Genomic DNA, 5456 nt, shown 5'->3' with positions numbered 1-5456 from the left:
ACCTCCCCCCGCAGCGGCCTTGCTTTTTGCGGGGGGGCTCTTCAGAGAGGGCCAGGGGCTGCTCACGCCCTGCCTCAGGCAGCCGCCTCCCTGAAGGGGCTCTCCTCGGGGAAGGCCCCACCGCAGAGCCGTGCCGGCGCCCACAGAGAGGGAGCCGCAGGCTGGAGCGGGACGGCTGCCGGGGGCTGGGGACCCGGCGGATGATAGTTTAGAAGCCGCCGCAGCCCGCAGAGGGAGGGGAAGCCATGACAGGCCCGCGAGGCGCCCCCCCCTGCCCGCCGCTCCGGCCGCCGCGCCTGCCCTCCCCGCGCCGCGCGCCCCTATTGGCCGCCCTCGCCCCCTGACCCGCGCTCCTACTGGCCCAGCTGCTGCGCCTGCCCGCGCCGCGCACTCCCATTGGCCCAGCCGCCCCCCATCCCCGCGCGCCGGCTCCCGCCCCCTCTCGACAACAGCTTTATTGAGGCGCTGGGAAGCGGACATTGACAGTGTGTTGGGGGGGCGGTTTCCAGAGGTCGCAGGTTCGAGGCCGCCCTCCGCCTTCTCCGCACCACGTGCACTTCGGTAGCTGTGAAATCACACAAGAAAGAAGAAAAATACGGAAAAAAACAAAGCGCAGGGAGGGTTTCCTCTCTCTCCCTTGATAATCACCGCCAACTCATGCTGACAAACCCTGTCCAAGAGCTGATTCCTCAAAGGTAAAGTGAGCATAAGGAATTCGTCTCGCTTTCCCCCCCCTCCTCCTCCCGTGGACAAATGCACCAGCAAACAAACCCACAACCAGCAGGAGCTTTCTCTATCACCAGTGGAAGGGTCTCTGGAAGGTGCACAGGGATACACTGCATTTCATCCTCTACCCCACACGATGGCAGAGGAGCCAGACATCAGTGCCAGCCTTACACTTGAGTGTTACGTTTGAGGAACCCACCACAATTTATTGTCATTTAGACAATTATTCTCTCAGTTAATGACCCCTCCCCACCCAGGAGGGGCTGTCAGGAAAAAAAAAACCAAAACCACACACAAGGAAAGCTGAGGGTTGAGATATAAACAGATTTAATGGACTAAGACATTAATGATCAACATTATAATAATAAGAAGCAATATTGAGTCTGATACAGCTACAAAATACACAAGGACTATCCCCAGCCCATTCCATCAGCAGGAAGCTGTGTGCTACAGCAGGGGACAGCGAGCATGGGACACTGAGTGCTGCAGCTTACTGCTGAGGAGAACCCTAGCACCATGGTCCAGCTGCAGAAACCTGCTCAGATCACTGTGTGCGGGCACGGGGGGACAGGTAAAAGCTCTGCCCACCTTCGAGAGCTGCTGTGCAGCCCCATCACCCTGCTCTTGGGCTGGGGTCGTGTCCCACAAGCCATCAGTTCTCGCAGCAAAGGGGCACCACAGGCTGGTGGGACAGAGGGATGGCCAAGAGAGATGGTTGAGGTGAATGGAGAGGAGCCGTGGTGGATGTGGCCACGGAGAGCCGGGGGCAAGAAGCCTTGGTGTGAGCTGACCACCCGCCTCTCCAGCCATCCCCTTCACTGGTGGCTCCTGAGAAGGTCCTGCCGGAGGAGCTGACACCCACAGTCCTCCAAGGGTCACCTCCCACCTGCGTCCTCCCAGGAGAGCCTCTGCTCAGGGCACAGCTGGGGAAGGAAAGAGCCCCTTGGCAGCAGAAATCTGTGAAACCACAAAGAAATCACACATTTTTAAGCAAAACCAACATGCCTGGGGGAAAAGAACAAAACCCAAGAAAATGGGGTAAGAACAGATATCCCTTCTCCAAGGAGAAATTCCTATTTCCTTGGAATTCTCCAAGGAAAAGAAACAACCAGCTCTGACTCAGAGGCTCCAGCGTCCCCACAAATACTTGGATGTCCCTGAGCTTCTTCACCCAGAGCACCCCCACCCTGGACACCAGCCCCTGGGGACCAGGGGGTCCCCCACCAAGACAGAGCCCATTCCCCTACGGCACAGGGGCACCAGCATCACCACTGGAGGTTTTGAGGCTTCTCCACCCTGAAAGCAGCAGGACTTTTCTCCCAGCTGCCTGGTGGGACATCCCAACCTATCTCACACGGAGTTATACGGCACATCCCAGCTACCCCAGGGAGGGGGACAGCCCGGTGGCACCGGGCCACCTCCCCTCTCCTTTGGGCACTCACCTCATTGGGAAGGAGGGGAACCAGTGAGCTGGAAAAGGAAAATAAATCTCCAGATCCCAGCAGCTCTTCCAAAGGCGATTTCAGGGGCGTAATTCAGGCTTTGGAGCTTCCCATGGTGGACCAGGCGCTGCTGTAAGCGGCTTAATACCATAATGCACATTTTTCAGCTCAAAACATCTGGCCCCTCTCCAGCCTGCCTTACAAAAGCAAAGCTCCCCTAGCCCACTGGGCAAGCCAGTAGAAATTAACCCCCCAACCATCCCTCCCCCTGCCTACCTAGCCGGGGGGCCACCAGGCCCCCCGGCCTTTCTCCCCCCACCATGGTCCCTTGGGATGCATCTACTCACCAGTGATGTCTTGCAGTGGTGACACCAGGAGGAGCATCCCTCAGACACAGGCCCAAAGGGGGCTGGAAGGTGCTGCTGCCCTTCTCTGAGGGTGGGATAAAGGGGAGCGGGTGGAGGGGGCAAAGTGGGAACACCTGGGGAGGGAGGAGTCTCCAATGGAGCTCAGGTGCTCTGCGTTTTGGGGGAAAAGAGAGGGAAATGGGGTGGAAGAGGGTTGGGAGGGGGAGGCGAAGGAGGGAGGTGGGTGGGAAAAGGGGTAAACTGACCTTGCTGAAGGGTGAATTGGGAGAAAAAATAGAAAATAAATAGGTTTTGCTTGGGGTTTTTTAAGAAATAAAGTAGTTTGCAAGCAGCGAGGGGCTGGATGTGGGGTAGGAGGGTGGTGGCTTGATGCCCCTCACTCTTTCCTCCTCCACTTCTGCTCTGACCAAGAGTCCCTCCCTAGCTTTCCTGGAGCCCCTTGAGGGACTGGAAGGGGCTCAAAGATCCTTCTCTTCTCCAGGCTGAACCCCCCCAACTCTCTCAGCCCCCCCTCCCAGCAGAGGGGCTCCAGCCCTCCCAGCATCTCCGGGGCCTCTTCTGGCCCCGCTCCAACAGCTCCATGTCCTTCTGCTGTTGGTGGCCCCAGAGCTGGAGGCAGCACTGGGGGGGGTTTCCCCAGAGCGGAGCAGAGGGGCAGGTGGATGTCCTGGTAGGATGGATTTCTTGATGGGATGGGTGTCCTGGTGGGATGGATGTCCTGATGGGATAGGTGTCCTGATGGGATGGGTATCCTGGTGGGATGGATGTCCTGATGGAATAGGTCTCTTGGTAGGATGGATGCCCTGGCAGGGTGATCGTGCCATCCCAGCTCTCCCTGAGCCTCTCCAGGCTCCCGGAGCAGCTTTCCAGCGGGAGCAGGAGCATGCTGAGCTCCCCGGGGACAAGTGCTGGTGCTCCCCGAGGTGGGGCTGGGGGGAGCAGCCGCCCCTGCAGGGGAGGTGACACGGGGGGAGCCGGACACAGGCAGGGGACAGCGGGACTGGCCAGGCGCCGGTGCTGGCCCGGGGCAGGAGGTGGCAGCAAATCCTTATGGAAGGGACCGGCGGCGGCGAAACGGCAGCTGCTGGCCCCGGGGAACCGCTCCTGTGGGTGCCATCGCCTCTGCAGGGGTGCACGGGGTGTCTGTCCCCTCTGCACGGGGTGTCTGTCCCCTCCTGTTACAGTTTGAGAAAACCCATAACAACCTATTATCGTTTAGACAATTATTCTCTCACCCGATGACCCCTCCCCACCCGCAAAGGGGAATCGGGGAACACAAAGAAACACAAGGGTTGAAATAGAAATAGATGTAATAGACTAAGGCTAAATAATTAACAATAACACTAAAGAAGCAGTATTAATCCCAATACTGCTATAAGATACACAAGAATTATCCCCAGCCCATTCTCCCAGCAGAAGCCGTGCGCTCCCTGCAGGGACAGCAAATGGCGGACACTGCCAGCGCAATGGCTTCAGGAGGAAGGGAAGGCCTCAGGGCTCCAGCACCGGGGCAAGGAGTTGTCTGGACCCACCGCCATCAAGGGAGGGAGAGCTACGCAGCAAACTTTTCTAATTTATATTGAACGTGATGTTCATGGTATAAAATAACCCTGCTGGCCAGCCTGGGTCAAATGCCCAGGCCTTGCTCCTCCTCAACCCTGCACCTGGCAAGGCATGAAAACACTGAGACCTTGGATCCCACAGAGCCTGGCTGGCTATAAAGTAAATATTTTCACGAATGCAGACACTAGAGTCTACTAAAAGTGCAATTTTCCCCAGCATTAGAAGGAAAGTTCGTCCTGTGCCTCTTAACCCAGGACACCTCTGCGTAGGTCACCTATCCGCCCTCCATGGGGTGCACTGGGTGCACCGGCTGCCTGTCCCCTCTGCACAGGATGCCTGTCCCCTCCCCACTGGGTGTACTGGGTGCCTGTCCCCTCTGCACTGGGTGTACTGGGTGCCTGTCCCCTCCCCACTGGGTGTACTGGGTGCCTGTCCCCTCTGCACTGGGTGTACTGGGTGTCTGTCCCTTCCCCACTGGGTCCACAGGATGCCTGTCCCCTCTGCACTGGGTGCACAGGATGCCTGTCCCCTCTGCACTGGGTGTACTGGGTGCCTGTCCCCTCTGCACTGGGTGTACTGGGTGCCTGTCCCCTGCACAGGGTGCACAGGATGTCTGTCCCCTCTGCACTGGGTGTACTGGGTGCTTGTCCCCTCTGCACTGGGTGTACTGGGTGTCTGTCCCCTGTGCACTGGGTGCACAGGATGCCTGTCCCCTCTGCCCTGGGTGCTTGTCCCCTCTGCACGGGGGTGCTCTGGGTGCCCATCCCCTCCGTGCTGGGTGCTGTCCCCTCTCAGGGGGTGCACTGGATGCCTGTCCCCTCTCTACAAGGTGTTGTTCCCCATGTTGTCCATGGGCTGCCTGTCCCCTCCACACAGGTCTCACCTGTCCCCTCTATCCGGGGTGCACGGGGTGCCTGTCCCCTCTGTACGGGGTGCACTGGGTGCTTGTCCCCTCTCCACAGGGTGTTGTCCCCTCTCCATGGGGTGCCTGTCCCCTCTGCCCAGGGTGCTCTGGGTGCCCGTCCCCCCTGTGCTGGGCACATTTCCCCTCCATGCTGGGTGCTGTCCCCTCTCACGGGGTGCACTGGGTGACGTCCTCTCTGTATGGGGTATACTGGATGCTGTCCCCTCTGCACGATTCTCCTGTCCCCTCTGCATGGTGTGCCTGTCCCCTCCGCACAGGATGCCTGTCCCCTCTGCCCTGGGTGCCTGTCCCCTCTGCACGGGGTGCACTGGGTGGCCATCCCCTCTGTGCTGGGTGTCTTTTCCCTCCACGCTGGGTGCCTGTCCCCTCTGCACAAGGGTGAATGTCCCCATCTGCACACGCCGCCTGTCCCCTGGGCACGGGGTGGCTGTC

The sequence above is a fragment of the Calidris pugnax genome, unplaced genomic scaffold (genome assembly GCF_001431845.1).
Source record: "Calidris pugnax isolate Ruff unplaced genomic scaffold, ASM143184v1 scaffold292, whole genome shotgun sequence".
NCBI classification, from domain to species: Eukaryota; Metazoa; Chordata; class Aves; order Charadriiformes; family Scolopacidae; genus Calidris; species Calidris pugnax.
This window is presented reverse-complemented; position numbering follows the sequence as displayed.